This window comes from Mesoplodon densirostris, chromosome 9, assembly GCF_025265405.1.
Source record: "Mesoplodon densirostris isolate mMesDen1 chromosome 9, mMesDen1 primary haplotype, whole genome shotgun sequence".
In the NCBI taxonomy this organism is placed as follows: Eukaryota; Metazoa; Chordata; class Mammalia; order Artiodactyla; family Ziphiidae; genus Mesoplodon; species Mesoplodon densirostris.
In genome coordinates, this window is record NC_082669.1 from 85,472,865 (window position 1) to 85,491,872 (window position 19,008).

The 19,008-nt window shown below is 42.0% G+C and overlaps 1 protein-coding gene across 1 annotated transcript in view; it reads right to left on the bottom strand.

The window, feature by feature from the left end:
• Nucleotides 1-5,318, bottom strand: part of AASS (aminoadipate-semialdehyde synthase) — a 57,639-nt gene extending 52,321 nt beyond the window's left edge. Inside the window, exon 1 of the mRNA XM_060108488.1 lies at nucleotides 5,200-5,318. The gene's annotated coding sequence lies outside the window, so the exon portion shown is untranslated. The remainder of the gene's footprint in view (nucleotides 1-5,199) is intronic.
• Nucleotides 5,319-19,008: the final 13,690 nt, after the last annotated feature.

Consider the following 19,008-nt stretch of genomic DNA (forward strand, 5'->3'; position numbering starts at 1 on the left):
AAGTCATAGGAATATTACAGTGAATTGCACAGATGCAGTGAGATAGGAGGACAATTAGTGGATGGACTCTAACAATAGGAGAACATACTATATGATATCACCTTACCTCTTTTCCATTTTTTAATGGGGGGAAGACTTAAGAATTTATTTTAATTTACCTATTGTGCAGATGACCTACCTTTGTAATGCACACATGAGAATTGGGGTGGGAGGGGGAATATGCTTAATTGTTCTTGGTATTTTCTATCCTTTTCAAAAGAAATGAGGAAAAAAAATGGTCACTAGAGAAGAAGATAGAGAGAGAGAGAGAGAGAGAGAGAGAGAGATAGACAGACAGATGGATAGCAGAGCTTGGCACTCCCTACATAACCCACTATTTTCTTTCAGTGACCATGAAATAAACCACGGTCATTGTGTACATCATCATCCTAAATAACATGAAGGAACAAAAGATTTTGTGAGGTGAATTTATGAAAGATTATATTTGAGGAAAAGCCACCTTCAGTGGTAGAGGACCTCTTATGTAGTTAGGAAGGTCCTTTTAAATGACAAACAGACTGGTTTTCCTGTACAATTACATAGATTAATATAGTAGTAGCTAGTCATTTGTTTCTAGAATGAATATTTTCTAATATTTTAATAAAAATATAATAAAAGCCAGACATTTTCTTGATGAGCTGTAAGAAAAGATCATCTAAAACCAGATAATACAAATGAAGGTAGCATGCCTCATATAAATATGGGATTTCCCATGTTTCATAAACAGCATTTTCCAAGCATCTATGGATGAATCATAATAAAACAGTCTGCTCTTTGGTTGGTATAACTTCTAAATGTAACTGGATTAGGTTACATTTATCTGTTATTGTTCAGGTAGTACTTATGCCAGAAAACAGTATACTTGATTTGTGCTGGTTTTCACGGGTTAGAGTGGTAGGTGGATGAAGAAAGCTGAGATCTACAGAGAGCTTTTTATCCTTCCATCAAATGTTCAAAAATCTTTTAAGTCTCTTCAATCCTTTCCATACTATCAACCTAAACAGAAAACTTTTTAAACCTACAAACCACCTACGAAAGCCAGAACAATGTGCAAGCAAATACAAGAGCTTAAGTACAAAAAAGAGTTAGGCTTGGCCCCTTCTAATTTCTGTTGCTTCCACTGAGACATGTCAAAAGGATTACAAATTCATTATTAAAGAAATTTTAAGGCCAAATCATCTATCTTCAGCCCCCAAAGTCAGAGACGTGCTCTTTGTCCTTATATTTTAGATCTTTGAAATAATTCCACTAGAACATAATTCAGTGACTCACACTAAAACCGTCCAATTACATGGGGAGATTTCTCAATGCCAAGGTATTTCCAAATGATCAGGCATACATCTTGGTTAAGTACTGAGACAGTAAGGATGGAGTAGCCTTGAGCTGACTGAAATAAATAATGAGTGAGAAATGCAAATGATTTATATCCACACTTCCAGTTTATTCAAAAAGTGCAAGTATATTTAAAAAGCCATGGTTTCCCAGAAAGCCCTGGTACTATATATAAATAAGGGTAGGCAGCTGCATGGCCATGAGTCTTGGCCTACACTACATATTTGGCATCCAGACCATAATAATCCTGGAGAGGTCCAAAAGAGTTCCAAATTAATAGAACACCCAGTGATGGCCTAGAACTAATCCAAATACCTCCCAACCCCAAGGCTTGCTAGAACTAGGCTTGGGTATGCAGCAACACTGTCCTCCATACTTTTATTTCCTGTTGCATAGCTATATTCTTTTAATATTAAACTCCTTACAAAATAGTTAGCTAGAAGTAAAAACAAGTAGACTTGGGGAGTGTTTATTGTGCTAAGTAATCTGGTCTAAGAATATTCATATGTTCTCAAGCTTATAAGCTACTCAAAGTCATCCAAAGACATAAGACCTATGAGTCTTCTGGTCTCTAGCCCACAAATGTAGCTTCACTGAGATGGAATGCAAAGTTAGTTCTGAAGTGGAGTCTGATCCAAAATGTTTATCTGCTTATTTGTTTGTCTCTTTGTTAAACTCTAAATTCTTTGAAGAAATGAATTGTGTTTTCCTCATCTCTGTATTCCCAGTGACTGCCCCATAGGAGAACTCAAATGCTTTGCGAAAGAATGAAGAAATAAATGAGCAAGTTTAAATGAATGTCATAAGGACCAATGTAGCAGAGAAAACAAAATAGACTAATGAATAAGAACAGGGACTCATATCTCCCATCCCCCCGGCAATGCCCCACAAAAGATCTAATCTCTTGCTGAGATCTCATAGACCAATGAATATTTTGAAATGCAAATAAAAATGGTATCAAAATCCAGACCTGGCTGCTGAGACATATAACTAGATATGGGGCTCCTTACCTGACTTCAGTTTCCTAATCCAGACTGGAATATAATACTAAAGTCCTTTTCAGCTCTAATACACTGATTCTATTAAGGATAGTAGTGACCAGGCACTGTGGATTACAAAAGCATTAGAATTTTAGAACATAAATAGGCACTGTGACTCATGAAGATCCAGGTAAAGTACAGTAAACAGGGAAACAAAAATACCAGAAACACTATGGAGGAAGACAGGATATTCACTTAAATTACCTGGATTAACTGCAGTGACCAGGAGCCCAGAGCTTAAAACAGGAGGGGGAACCTCAAAGGAATTCTGACTCCTCTCCTCTACAAATGGCCTGGGTTCCTCAGCTTCCCACTTACTCTATGACCTCGGTGAGTAACTTAACCTGTCTGTGCCTCATCGGCAAAATGGGAATCATACTAATATCTACCTTTTAGAGCTACTGTGAAGTTTATTTGCGCTAACAGACATAAAGTGCTGAGCACTGCCTTGCATGCCATAAACACTCAGTAAATGTTAAGAAAAAGGCTGCAAGCCTGCCCACTCCTCAAAGGTGAGCACAGGGGCTTCTCTAGTGGTGCAGTGGTTGAGAATCCACCTGTCAATGCAGGAGACACGGGTTCAAGCCCTGGTCCGGGAAGATCCCACATGCCATGGAGCAACTAAGTTCGTGCACCACAGCTACTGAGCCTGCGTGCCACAACTACTGAAGCCCAAGTGCCCTAGAGCCCATGCTCTGCAACAAGAGAAGCCACCACAATGAGAAGCCTGTACATCACAACAAAGAGTAGCCCCCGCTCGCTGCAACTAGAGAAAGCCCACGTGCAGCAACAAAGACCCAATGCAGCTAAAAATAAACTAATAAATAAATTTATTTTTTTAAAAAAAAGGTGAGCACAACCATCACCACTGACAGAAGACACCACTTTCCCATACTCTGGGTCACACTGTGGGAAGGCCTTCACAATGGCTCCATATTAATCCCTCCCCCTTCTTATTTTTTTAGAAGCCCAGTAAGCCTTCTCTTTACCTTCACCCTTTAGGCATGAGTGTTCAAGAAAAATAAGCTATCATTTTAATACTGTATTTCACCAAATATAAAACATGTTTTTTCACATTTTAGCATCCCCAAAATGGGGATGCATCTTATAATTGGTTGTACCTTAATTCTATGAACACGGTAATAATGTTTAGTTATTTCCCATTCCAAGTGTACAGCATTTCTGTGATTCTATGAATTCCATAGAATTTTTCTGTGGCCTCATCAAAGAAACTTGCTACTGTTTGTAATGTTATATCTATGAGAAAATTAGAAAAAGAATATTTGGGAAAATGAAAACGTTTTTGTTAAATTGGCGTTGGTTACACACCAAAGATCATTTCCAAAATCCTGAACCAAAGTCTGCTAATGATTAAATAGAAGATTAGTTAGTAAAGGGGGAAATTTTTCAATTACAAATAAATCAAAATTCTGATGACGCTGTCACCAGTAACAAGTGAGACTGATAACAAATATGATTTTCTGGAGAGTGGGAAAGTCACTTGGGGACACTGGCTTAAGCTTTGTCGTCCTAGCTCATTTTGCAGAACAGCCACCAGGTTACATGGCTAGAAGGTAGTGTGGCCCTATGTTCACTCAGCTTTATAGCAAAAAAAGGGGGGGGGGGCGGCGAGTTCAAGTTACAAAACACACACACAGAAGCGTCCACACCAAGTGCCATAGGTTTCTTGGTTTTTTTTTTTTTCTTCCAATATAAAGTATATGAAAGCCACGTGTCAAAGTCAGTGGTGGTTCGGTCCTGTGCATAGCTAGGTCGGCGTAATCACAGCTACGTCTTTTCCACATTCCGATAGCTGACGACCCACAATATCAAAAAATGTTCATCTTTGTTCGAGTTACTAAACACACTCTCTCCCTCCCACCACACCCACTCCCGCTCCCCTAAAATCAGTGCCTAAAAAGCATATTTCTTCCAGAAGTAGTCGGGCCATTTAGCCCCACTGAATTAAACAGGGTAGATAACTGCTTCTCACCGCGCCCCCTCCCCGTGCAAACGCTCACATTGGCCCCCACAGCCCCTGCGGGGCGTCCGCAGTTCAGATGACGCTGACATCCAAGGCATCCGACTTCCTCACTTCTCCTATCTCTGCTGGAGGATGAACTGGGAGCGCAGCTTCCGGGGGTGGAGGGGGCTGGTCTCCATCTCAGAGAGAATGGCCTGCCCCACATGGGCAGTGTGGGGAAGTTTGTGATCCGATTTTGGTTAAGCAGGCCAGGACTGAAAAGGTCAACCAGTAACTGCGCCGAAAGAAATCGGGGTGGGGTGGGGGGGCCGGGGAGGCCCCCCTCTCCGTCAACCACCTCCCACAGCTGCCTAACTAAATAAGCACACAGTCTAAGAATTAACAGAGGGTTTGCTCTACAGCTTCAATACCAAGGCTTTACTCCCCAGCAACCGCTCCCCACCTCAGCCCTCGCCAAGAAAGAAAACCGAATTGCCATCCCATGCCTTCTCCTTCCTATACAGAAACTCCGGAGCCGCGCCCGCTGCGCCCCACCTCCCAGCCCTCGCGTGCAGAGAAACGCTAGGCGGGGAGGCCTGGCGAGGAGGCCCAAACGCTCGCCACCCTCTTCCGTACGCTCGTCCCGGCAAAGGCCGGAGTCCGCAGAGCTCCCGGGTCCCCAGCGGCGCGGGAAGGAGGAGGCAGAACTCGCCCGCACCGCCCGGCGGACTGGCAGAGCCCGGCCGGCGATCTCCAAATCTTTCTCACAGGCTGGGCCCACGGCCCATCTGCTCAGCCCCCTCCGGGCACCCTCCCCCCGCTCACCTCGTCCCGTCCCCGCCGCCTCTGCGCTCCCGGGTCCGGGCAGAGTAGGATCCGAATTCCCAGCAGAAATTGGGATGGGGGCCTTGAGGAGGAGGTGTTTGCTCAACTTCTTCGGAAGTCATGCCTCTTCCTCCGCAGCCAATCAGCGCCCGCCCCGAGGGAACAACCTTCTCCTCCACCAATCGGCGGCGCTGCCAGGTGCTAGGTCATGCCCTGCCCCTGCTCCTCCCCGAAAATTCTCCTGCCTTTTAGATCTCTGACCTACGTCCTTAGCTGGGGGCGTCACGTCCTTCCAGGACTGTTATTGACCAAGTTTGTAACTGTCCGTAGCAGGAGACAGGCGGAGACGGAGAAGGACGAAAATAGTCCGGACATTACGCGCTCAACAGATGCGTGTATCTCCTGGGAAAAAAGTTTCCGTTTCATGTATATCACGCTTGCTTAGCCATATGCACTTCTCAAAGCATTTTCACAGCCCCATAACAAGACTGTGAAGCCAGATGACAGTTCTTAAGGCCATTTTGGAGTCCAGCAAACTGAGACTGAGAAATTAAGTGTTGTGTATCCACATCCAATGAATATTAATGTTCATTAATGAATTTACTAATTTGAATAATGAATTTTCATTTTTATGAATAGCGTGTAGCCTAAGAGGCTTTTTGCTCAAGTCAATGAGATGATCAGAGTCCTGCGATTAAGGGAATATGGTCTAGATAGTGTATAGAAGGGGGTTGAGTAAAAGTGATAGTAAAGGAATTTAAAAGGACAGAGTCAACACCACCGGTAAGATTAACAGGCTAGAGGAAGAATTGAAACAAATTTGGTGTTTCAGGCTTGGCTAAGTGGTGATTAGGAAGTTGGTGATATCAAGAACACTGCAGTAAAACATAGCAAGAAGGGAAGGCTTGGGCTTCCCTGGTGGCGCAGTGGTTGAGAGTCTGCCTGCCGATGCAAGGGATGCAGGTTCGTGCCCCGGTCCGGGAAGATCCCACATGCCGCGGAGCAGCTGGGCCCATGAGCCATGGCCGCTGAGCCTGTGCGTCCGGAGTCTGTGCTCCGCAATGGGAGAGGCCACAACAGTGAGAGAGGCCCGTGTACCACAAAAAAAAAAAAAAAAAAAAAAGAAAGAAAAGAAAGAAAGAAAGGAAGGCTTTAGAGGAGTGATTAGGAATATGATTTGGCATGTGTAAAGCTAAAGATACAGAGGAAAACCCCAGCTTCCAGAGAAGCTTCTAATTTTCTCTGTAATTGGAGATATGAGTGGAGTTTATAAAAATGTTCTAGGTTCAAGATCGTTGACATGAGCATTTAATAGTTAAACACATCTGTGGCAGTATGAGAAAAGTATGTGTTAGAGAAAGTTACAAAAACAGAAAGGAATATTACCCTCTGGCCACTGATTCCCTAGGAAGACCACAGATGGACTTCAAGTGTTTTTTTCTGCCTCTAGTGCTGAGGCTAGTCTTCACAAAATGCATTTCCCCCTGACCCTCTAGGGCCATTTAGCCAGGACTTGTAAAGAACATTGGACTTTGTCACATATGCATGAATTCTTAATATTCATTGGATGTGGATACTGTACATTTACATCTCAGTCTCAGTTTGCTGGACTCTAAAACTGTTCTAAGAACTGTCATCTGGCTTCACGGACTTGTTATGAGGCTGTGAAAACACTTTGAAAAGTGCATATCGCTAAATAAGTGTGATAGTCGTGAACTTTTTCCAGGAGATACACACATCTGCTTAGCATGTCATGCCTAGACTATTTAGCCCAAAGTCTTTCACACAACGTGTGAGTTCCTTCAAGATATGGCCAAAATCAGCCATCTCACCTTTATTTCGACAGCAGCACCAGCCTGAAAAGAACAGTGAACCACAACCTGTGCTTTGTTATCTCCTAAGGATTAAGAGCCTGGATCAGAATCCTTACTTTTCCCCCTCAAGGTAGAAATCGTGGACAAGTTACTCAGTTTTCAAAAAGGCCTTGGTTTCCTTACCTGCTAATAAGAAAATAATAGGAACTATTGCATGGGGTCATTATGAGGATAAAGCAAGATGATGGCCTAAGTGCTCTACGGAGTGTTTAGCTAAAGAAACAGGCAATTATTCTTCATTTTCCCAGAATCTCATGCTGTTTACTTATCTGTGGTTCTCTGTAATTCCAAATTCCAAATTAGGAGACATTAAGAGAGTGGGTACAGGGATAAAGAAGGGCAACAAAAGATGGTGACGCACCCCAGGTCTAGCAATAGTGAGAATACCTGTAGGCCTTGATAGGGCCAGGGGAAGAGACAGTTACCAGAACTCAGGAAGAGCTCTAGCTGTGGTGTAGCTGAAGCTATAGGAGAGCCACTTGACAGTGGTGACTTTTGACAGGCATGGAGATGCCTAAGGAATCAATAACCCTGCCCAGAGAGGGAGTTACCTAAGGCAGAGGTCAATAAACTTTATTCTGTAAAGGACAGAAAATTAATATTTTAGACTTTGCAGACCATTACGTCTGTGTCACCGTTACCCAACTCTGACATTTGGAGAGTAAAAGCAGCCATAGATAATACTAAAATGGATGGGCATGGCTGTGTGCCAATAAAACTTTATTTATAGAAATAAATTGCAGGCTAGATTTAGATCGAGGGTCACAGTTTGCAGACGCCCTGACTATGGAATGAATAACCCTACTTCCCTCTCCTGCCCTCCCCTCTCCTGCTAGTGCCTTCTACAAATGGAACCCAAGGAAAGCCTGAGGCTTGGTACAGTCCATAAAGGTCAGTCCCTCAAGGACAGAGCAGGTACAGAAAGGGGCAGAACTTCTACAAGGTTCAAAGGAACATATTCAGCACAAAAGGTATTCAGCAAATGCTTGTTTAAATGAATGATTGGTCACTGTGAATTACTCTGCAAATGGTTGAACACTCACAGGAAAACTATCAAAATTACATCCCTTAATGGGCAAAGCCAGGAAAGGGCCCTGGATGATGGTGACTCCACCAAGAGACTGGGATGCTCTGTTAGCCTCTCTCTCTTGCTTTATTTTGAAATCCCATGCACTTCTGACCTGCCAATGAAACATTAACCTGGCAAAAAGAATCCTCCCTTTGAATTCCAAACTACCGCTCAAATGCTTATGGTGTTCAAGAATTTCGCAAAATATTCACATGAGAAAACCTGTTCCTTAAAATGGGGGACTCGAATGTTTTTCATCATAGTGACATTTGTTGTAATAAGTGTGACAGTTCTCAGAAATTTCTTCACAATGAAAAGAGACAACAGATGCAAGAAAAACAAGTCTTGGATACACCCCCAAGTGCTTCCACAGTCAACTTTCGCAGTCAACCCCTCCGACTCCTTCAATATAGGAGAATTCTTCTTCCACCTATGTGGGGTGCTGAGTCAATACTCCTGAAATCGGAAAGTTGATTCTAGGCCACTCAAGCTGCCTCTCTTTCTCCCACACTCTTTGGCTTTCTCTCTTCCCTCATTGTTCCTTACTTCTGTTTTGTTCTTCCTGAGAGGCCATGAGGGTAGTAGTCAGGCATGTGAGCACTGGAGTGAGCCAGACCTAGACTTAATCCCTCCTTTGCCAGCTCCCTAGTAAGTCATTTTCCCCCACCACGACATTGGCAAACATCATAATGTTCTCAAGAAGATTAAGTGACACACCTTCTCAGTATACATGAGCTATTGTTGGGGTTTACTGTTTTACTCTGTCTCCTCCTCCCCTCCCCTTTCTTTGTATGCAGAACCCATTTTTAATCTTAAGTGAACTTTGCCATAAAGAGAAAAGAGGTGGACATTTGTTCTATTTTTTAATTAATTAATTATTAATTAATTTTTGGCTGCTTTGGGTCTTCGTTGCTGTGCGCTGGCTTTCTCTACTTGTGGCGAGCGGGGTCCACTCTTCATTGCGGTGCGCCGGCTTCTCATTGTGGTGGTTTCTCTTGTTGTGGAGCACGGGCTCTAGGCGCGTGGGCTTCAGTAGTTGCACCACGTGGGCTCAGTAGTTGTGGCTCGTGGGATCTAGAGCGCAGGCTCAGGAGTTGTGGCGCATGGGCTTACTTGCTCCACGGCATGTGGGATCTTCCTGGACCAGGGATCGAACCTGTGTCCCCTGTGGTGGCAGGCAGATTCTTAACCACTGTGCCACCAGGGAAGTCCCAAGAGGTGGACATTTGCTCTCTTGATCTCTCAAGACTTTATATCTCTCACATGAACAGCAAATTTCACAATATCACCAATATCAGCCCACCCTAATAAAATATTTGATTGTTATAAATAGAACTTTCCTACAGACAGGAAGTACAAAGTCATATGTTGTATAAAATAAGAAGTAGTTTAGGAAAGAAAAGTTTCTAAATGACAATTACTATTGTTGCCTAACTCCCAAATTATCTTGGGAATGAAACACACCTTCTCTACCACCAAGGAATTTAAAAATCTGTTTAGGTAAGATAAGAGCAGGAACCACCCACAGAAAAATCACAATTCCTGCAAACAGGTTCTGGGTGGAGATAGTGATGTCCTGGGGGATTGTATTTTCCCCCCACCCTTAGAAGAAAGAAGCAGAGAAAACTAATTTTTAGTTCACCTCCTCTACCATTACCAGTCCTTAGGGAGGCTTCCTGAAAAAAAATTTTAAGAAAATCCCAAGCCCCCTGGCATTTCCAGGGTCAACATTTGTTGGTTTCACAAAGTCCCCAAGCGTCCATGGCCTCCCTCGAGAGTTACTTATGCAAGCATAACTCACTGGACAGGTTTGCTGTCCATCCATCATCACCTGCTTAGTAACTGTTATTGTAAGTCTACCAGGACTTCTAAATTTTCAGTTACACATCAATGCATTTTGTAGATTGAGTGACAATTATATGCCATGATAATACAAGCAAATCTGGGGGATGCAAATTGTGGAATATATCTCCCTGACCAATAATGGATCTAATATATTCAGATCGAGGAAGAAAATCCAGTGTTCCTCCTCTCAGCCTCATTTGAATGAAAATCTCAAAAGAGAAGATGTCTTAAAGGACCGAGAAAAGATTGGAGAAAGGAGGGAGGAAGTATTTAAAGCAAAAATAAAATAGAAGTGTAGTTTTTCTGGAGTAATTGCAAGTGTAATTGAGCTGGAGACAACCAGGGGGCCAGGATGAGGAGGTAGGAGAGTCAGGACTTTCTCACTCTAGTCCTAGTCTGGGTTAGGGACTGAACGAAACCAATCTTTTTTTTGGTTTTTGTTTTTGCGGTACGCGGGCCTCCCACTGCCGTGGCCTCTCCCGCCGCGGAGACGCACAGGCTCAGCGGCCATGGCTCACGGGCCCAGCCGCTCCGCGGCATGTGGGATCCTCCCGGACCGGGACACGAACCTGCGTCCCCTGCATCAGCAGGCAGACTCTCAACCACTGCGCCACCAGGGAAGCCCCCGAAACCAATCTTTTACTGTTGTCATCTCACTATAGAGATTGGAAGGAGAAAAGAATATAAAAATTGTTTTTTGCCGTGTAAGAAGTAGCAGCTAGGAAAGATCATCTCAGCATAGACAAGGTCCCATCAGGAAGCAGGAAGTCAAGCAGAGAAAGTATCCCTGACATTGAACTGACTCTCACGATCACTGCCATCTGTATAGCTCCTCGGAAACAAACGTAATAGGATCGGAAAGGAAGAGAGAAAGAACATCAAAGGAAGATGTTCTCCTTGAATGGTGTAATAATATGGACATTGCCCATGACAGGCACAGGCTTGTCTGGCATTATTATTTATCGTTATTGAACGACCCCCAACCCCCTAAAACAAAACAAAGGCAAAAGCCTAAAAGACAAGAATTTACTCAGTAAACAGAGTACTGCCTGGGCCTATATACACAAGTTAACTCCAAATATTTGTTAGCTATTTTATAAACATAGTTTAAATAAACACTTTCCCTACCCTAAGAAGCTAAATGCCTACAATGCCAAAGATGTGTTGAGACAAACACCACAACAATGAATAAACTCTTAGGAGTCCAAGACTTGTGCTCTGTCTTTGGAATCTCAGGTGTCCCCTGCCCGCCCTACACCTACTAGGCCCTGAGGGGTCTGTGCAATTTTGTGAAAGTAATAGATGGATGAAACAGGCAACTGAAAAAAAGAATAAAATGAGGAAGAGTGGAGAAGACAAGGATAAAGAAGGAAGTGAGTGGAAGGTGAGAGGCCAGAGAAGGATTACAGCAAAGTTTACTCACTGCATGCAAGTCCCATGAGAAGGAGACAGGAGGGTGAGCTGCCACGGAGGACACAAAAGGGTCTCAGAAAGGACAAATATGTCAAAGGTTTGGGGAATAACGCCCACATCTCAGAACACCTCTATTGAATTTTAAGAAGGAATTAAGTTCAAGAAAACTTTTCCTGCTAGAAACCACTTCTGCTGCTTCTCCTCTCTTTCTTGGGCACAGGCTGCCTTGCCTGCTTACATCTTCAGCTTCTTGTCAGCGTCCTGCCTGCTGTGAAAACTCCGTGGCTGGTGGAAGCCTGGCTGTGCCGTCTGCTGAGCCCACAACAGCGAAATACCATCTCCCTTGTCAGGAAGGGAACTGCGTTCCTACCACCTAATGGAATTCAGTGGCCTTTGTAATGGGTTGAATGATGTCCCCCAAAATTCATGTCCACCCAGAACCTTGAAAGGTGACCTTATTTGGAGGTAGAGTCTTTGCAGATAGAACGAAGGAAAGAATCAAGTTGAGATCATATTTGTTTCAGGTGGGATTAAGCTCACTGTGTCTTTAAAAGAAAAGGACACGGGGCTTCCCTGGTGGCTCAGTGGTTGAGAATCCGCCTGCCGATGCAGGGGACACAGGTTCGTGCCCCGGTCCGGGAGGATCCCACATGCCGCGGAGTGGCTGGGCCCGTAAGCCCACTTTGATATCGGACTTCTGGCCTCCAGAACTATGAAACAATACGTTTCAGTTGTTCTAAGCCCCCCAGTCATTGGCACTTTGTTATGGAAGCCCTTAGGAACAGCCTTAATTCACCAAAGAGCTAGATTGTCCCCCAATGTTATGGTGATTGCTCATGTATCACTGTGTTAGGACACAAAACAAAATAAAATCACGCAATGAATAAAGAAGGTAGAAATATACCATAACTGCATAGGCAGGAATTCAAAGTCAAGGTCACTTCTTTAGATTGATCTTTCAAAGACTGTTTGCTCTAAAGGTCTAGAGAAAATGAAGCTGAGCTACAGCTTCACTGTGAGCTCTAAAATCGATTTGAAATACAGGTACACTGAAGCTGGTTGATTCTACTTTTAAAAGACCTATGCCTATGGATTTTGGAGAAACACCCTTATACCTGCAGTTTCTACAGACTCATTTAGCAAGAGTATTTCATTTACAAAAATGCCTATATGAAAAGAGAATGGTGGAAGCAAACATTTTTAATCACTTCATCTCTGACAAGTCTTCTGTAACCCATGCTTCTTCATTAGGTAGACTGATAAAAAGCATATCAGAGAATTGGTGAATACTATCTTGAAAATGGTGTTATTGTTATTATTATACATGGTACACTGGGCACACTAATCTGACAATGTGAGAAAAAAGTCAGAAAAGTATCACCCTCAGGGGAAACAGATGACCAGCACCAAAATGCAGAGAAGAGCGGCCAACTTTAGAAATTGTTTTTAAATAAATTGCTGAAGGTACTAAGGAATTTTCCAGGTCTCTTTCAGGAGATCCTGTTATCCTCTCAAGATCTCTATGGGATACAATAATGTAGACAAACTGTAACTTAATTGCTTGTTTTCTGCCTGAAGCAATGATATAGTAACCCCAGAGCTCTGAGATGCATGGAATCTAAAAAAAAAGGTGAATAGAGACTTACCCATGAAGGAGAATCCTCTGCTCAGGCCAGCAGTGTCCATATCCCTGTGTTAGAGACACAGGAGAAGATCCAGATTTGGGGGAGCCCGAGATATCATCTGTTGGGCTTCCTGCAATAAAAAAGATAAAATTATAAATTCAAAATTAAGAAGTACAAGAATAAATTCTTATTTATACTAAGAAAAGAATTCACGATAGATTATTAGAGGCTTGAAAATTCAGGTCCCATTCTTCTGAGATCCCTTTAGGCAATTTACTAAAAATGCTTACATAGAAATACTTCCTGGTTGCAATTCTGGCTTCCCCTCTCTACCTAGAATACTCTACAGTTCCCAGTCACGCCCAGCACTCACAGGACTCAGGTAAGGGAGGGACCAAAGCTGAAACCTGTTTACTTTATGCTACATCCAGTTCTGCAGAGAGGGTTGTGTCCAGCTGTAACAGAGATTTCCCTGTCCAGGACAGAATGTACTTTCAAGCAGTGACATGAATTTCTTATCAAATATTAATAATAAATTGACATTTTGGCTTTTGAGTTCAACCTGCATGAATCAGTCCCTAAGAACCCAAAGTGCTGATAACAATGAGGGAGCTTGAATGTGGAGACTCTAGCAAATAACGTCATCCTGAGAATCCTTGGCTGAACAACTAGTCACACTGTGTCTTTGACATCTCCAACAAGGACCACTAGCTCCATAAATACACTTAGCAAGAAATACTAGACTCTTTGCCTTCCTGGACACACACACACACACACACACACACACACACACACACACACACACACGAGATACAGCTCACTCCGTTCTTTAAGGATCAATTTTGATCTCAGTTTAAGATGAATTTATATCTACTGCAGCAGTGCTCAACCTTGGCTGTTCATCAGATTTACAAGTAAGAAAACGTTCTAGTAAGAATGTATACAGGGCTTCCCTTCCCTGGTGGTGCAGTGCAGGGGACACAGGTTTGAGCTCTGGGCCAGGAAGATCCCACATGCTGCAGAGCAACTAAGCCCATGCACCACAACTACTGAGCCTGAGCTCTAGAGCCCGCAAGCTACAACTACTGAGCCTGCATGCCACAACTACTGAAGCTCACGTGCCTGGAGCCCGTGCTCCACAACAAGAGAAGCCACTGCAATGAGAAGACTGCACACTGCAAAGAGGAGTAGCCTCCGCTTGCTGCAACTAGAGAAAGTCCGCGCACAGCAACGAAGACCCAATGCAGCCAAAATAAAGTAAATAAATTTATTTTAAAAAAAGAATGTATACAAAATAAATTTAAAAAAACAAAATAGAATGACCAACTCCAATGGACCAAGGGATAAACGAATGTCTTAATTAAAAAGAGCCACATCGTGTTTCCCTGAGACAAAGTGGTAGCAATGCTGGTCGTGAAATGCGGAGTGGAGGAGTGTTGTGCTTTTTAGAAGATAATGAGTAAAGTTTCATGCATATTTGTTGTGAGGTACCTGAGCATATACCGAGGTAAAGATATTTAGTAACCATGTACTACAATTACATTCACACATGTCTTCAGCTCCTGGTAAGTTGTGATCCCCATGAAGTCAGATAATAGATCTTATTCACATTTATATCCTTGGTATCCAACTCAGGACCTACAGTATAAAAGGAGTTCAATACACATTTGGTGAGTGGATAAACAAACAAACTACTATATGAAGTAAATGAACCAGTGTTTGATAATCTGTTCAGGAACTGAGTCATTGAGACTGAAGCTTTTCTGTACACCTGCCAAGTCCCAAAGAGAGATGAAAATTCTGGTGCCTGAAGCCCTGACACCTGAAAATCCTGATTCCCTTATTTTGTCCACTTGTCTAGCAGGTTCTCCCAAAGACTACCTTCTCTTGGATTCTTGGCTCCCTTACCCCTCATGCCTATCAATTCACACCACTACTCCTTGCTATGACTGTGTAATGCTGATTGCTCATCTAGAATACCGTTATCTGTGCCCATATTCTCTTTACTCTCTGCTCTGCCTTCCTCGCTGCATTTTCTCCACTACTTGTAGCTGCATCCCACTGCCAATGGCTGTCCTTACCTAGTCCCTCTCAATGTGTCCTTCCTTCTGTGGTGTATCAATGTACTAGCAGGAAAGAAATGGCAAACACAGAGGCTGTAACTGAGAGAGTTCCATGAAAGCGGTATGGGCAAACCTTGGTGAAACACTCAGGGATCAGCAAGAGTGGAAAATCATTGCTACTTCACAACTGAAGGCACAAGCATGGGAAATAGTGTTTCCAGAGCCTAGAAAAAGTTTGGAGCCATAGAAGAGGAACTGAAGGACAGAAGCTCTAACTATAGAACACAGCCACTGCCAAAACTGTGGCCAAGCAAATGTAAGAGTGCAGCGGGAATAAATAACCCAACATGCTTCTCCTTTCATCCACCAATACCCTGCCGCTGTCTCCCTTTGGCCAAACCCAGCTGGAAGCCAAAGGGCAAGGGCAGTCTGGTAATGTAATCCATAGAGGTCAGTGTCTGACGCACAGAAAGTAAAGGGCATGGTATGGATCAAGGTAAGAGGTGGGGGTATGCAAACAGAGAAGAACCTATACAGTCCATTCCTTTTGCTACTCAGCTTTTATTCTTGACCTCTGCCTAGATGAAGAACTTGTGACCCCCATACAGGAGAAACACAAAATATCATCAGTCATAGCGTCATTGTTGAGTGGTGTCGGTTCTGTCACACTTCCCACCACTGGAATCTAAACTGTGATGTTAGCCACCATTGGCACTCTTCATAAAATGTAAGAAGGAAAGGGGGGAAAATTAATGTAAAACTGCTGCAAAGCTTTTTGTAGTTGGTTACGAGATCTAAACTGATAACAGTAGCTTCCGTGTTTTAGCACTCATTCCTTCACTCTCTACCAGCATCTTGGCTGAACAGAATTCTTTATCTAGTAGGGTTACCTAAACATTCTTGCCTGCAAAATCTGAGTCCTTGGTGTTTCTGATTTATTGAGCTATTGGAGTTTTCCATTGACTAGTGTTTTGAACTGGGAGTTCTAGACTTTAGGTTTATCTGTTATGTACACTCTCCAGAGTAGACAGAGTGTCCAGTCCATTCCTCAATCTACCTCATGGTTGACATAGCAACTAAGTGAAAGACTATTTGATCCCTCACTACTTTGTTCTCTCCCTCTAACTCCATCACAATCCACCTTTAATGATAATCTGAGTAATGTGTTATTTCCTCCCAACATCTCATTTCCTCCCAACAAGGAGGCTATCTATGCATTCAAATGCGTGAGCATCACAACCTGAGCATCCCATTTTGAGGATCACTTCTGAGACCAATATCAGCCAGGGTCACAGCAGGAAAAAAGATAGCTCACTCAGAGTCCCTTGGCATAGTTTCTTCCCATACTCCAAACTTTGGCCAGAGTGTCTCATCAACCCAACTCAACAGGAAATCTTAGGGCAAACCCTAGGGTTTCAATCCACAGAAGTCAGCCTCCTGGGTGTGGCACAGAACAAGTTAGAAACCTGGAGGATGGATGTGATGTAGCACTCAGATAATAATCAGCATACTTGGTCACACTGACATTTTTAAAAAAAAACTTGTTTTTTAAGTTATAACTCCTGAATTATAACATTTAAGGTTGAGAAGGTTTTAAAATCTTCTTTACAGAGCAAACATATCAATATTTATCCCTCTAAATCAATTAACATAAAAGACTAAATGAACATGTATATGTAAGTCTCTCTGTTCTAGAGGCCTGGGACACCACTATCTAAATCTACTTCTCAATGGAAAGATTACTCGGCAAATGCCAACATGCCTTATAATTATTTTACTTTGATTATGTTTTCCTTCTGAGGTTTAATAAGTTTGAATAACTTGCTGATGCAATTTTGTTACAATGGAATTTATCAGTTTTAGAAATAATTTATTATAAATTATATTTGATATAATTATAACTAGAAATATTCTTCAATAATACTCTACATGTTTGCTAATGTCATTTGGAGCAAACAAAATTACCAGAGCGTATCTGGACTTTTTCTTTATCTCCTGGCACTAACAGATACTCAACTCTTATCCTTATAATACTCAACGGTCCTTGGAACTGACATTCTTCTCTTTGCTGAATTTTTGTGACCTGTTATGATGGCTTGTAAAACTGGGAATGATAGGTGTGGGTTATCCATGTAAATAACGTTAAAATACAGTGTAATGTAAACACTAAGGAATATTTACAGATGCTAATGTGTTTCAGTTGGAGAACTTATAGAGCTCTGCTACTGATGGATGGAAATTCAGTTTAACAGCACTGATTATACTTAGCCTTGAAATGGAGGGGAGAAGTGGGAAGTAGAGAGCTTGGGAAGCGTAATGTTTGGAAAGGAGAAGGATAAGTGATTGAAGGAGCTAAAGAATCACCAAGATAAGATCTTATTGAGACTCAGCATCCTGACTGAAGAACCACCATTTCCACTGAAAAGATTTTATCTGGATAATCAAATGTGGACTTTGATTAACCACAGGACCTGCTTCTCCAGACTCAGACATAATGGAGAATATGTAGATTTGTAGAAATATCCCAATATAAAATTCTAGGGACTTGAATTCTAGCTCTTGGCATAGTATTCCTAACAATATTTTGATGATTGGCTTACGTTACTTTCATTCCATGGAGAACACTGATTCTTGTGATGATGTATTTAAAGCAGGAATGTAGGAAAACTATTTATATAAACACAAATATTGGATTCTTACAGGAAATCAATGAGTTCCTAAATGTTTTCTATAAAGTATCAGTGAAAAATATGCTGCAAAGATCCTAAAATACATGAAAACCATAACGTTAAAGGTTTCCATGAAAAAAAAGAAGTATGAACAACAGAGAGCGGTGAAATAAAAGTGGTGAAAGTATAGGTCAGAATCTAAGAATATAATGTATATTTTAGAAAGTCTTAAGAGAGAAATAAAATTCGTATTTTATGGCAAGACAAGAAAAATTTAAACATAAAAAATTTTATCTGTCCTTTGGCCTCCTCTCTCCCCTCTGCTGTGCATTGTGTATCTGCATTATGCATCGACCAAACATCCCCATTGGCAGAAATACCTGTTCAACCATTCAACCATAAATAGCAACATTCTCCTAGCATTAACAAGACAACTCCTTACAAGATAACATTCTTTCTTGATCTTGTAAAGCGTCACTACGACCCACCACTTTGTACTAACAGACCTGGGATTGTGTAAACAGTCAAAAATACATTATTTAAAGTTCAGCTCTCTGTCTCAAAAAATTTTTTATAACTGTGCCTTGACTTGTAATGGACAGGACAGTTCTCAGAGCTTTCTGAGAGGCTGTTCCCAGGATATAATCCTCAATTTGGCTCGAATAAAATTTTCCTCTTCTTTCTTAGATTGACCAATTGATGTTTTTGTTGACACAAGAAAGAAATTTAAAAGTATACATGTATACAGGGATAAAATACAAACAATTAGGTAATTGTATGGTAATAAAATGATAATAAGAAAAGTACCATGTTTGAACACCTATATGCCAGATATTGTGAAAAGTGCTAAACCTATAATATCTCATGCAGCCCATACAGTATCACATGGGGTAGATATTAATAGTAGTTGCAATCTATTTGAGAAAACTGAGACTCAGAAAAGTTAAGTGAAGACACTCAGATCCCTGCTGAGGAGCTAAACTTAGGTCAATTTCTTGGTGGATTCCAAAGCTCATGCTCTTAACCACTATGCTATGATTCTTCTCAGAAAAAAATAATTTGCAAATTTGAACCGGGACTAGTGGGTTTTTTTGTTTTGTTTTGTTTTGTTTTAGTAAGGTGACTGCTTTTCTATACAATTTCCTGTCATAGAACTTGCCTGCTACAAATGGGCCTGAAGCATGAAAGCTTTTATCTTTTATGGGTGGCAGCCTCTCTGATTCTGGGTACTTTGCTTCTCTCATCTTCAAA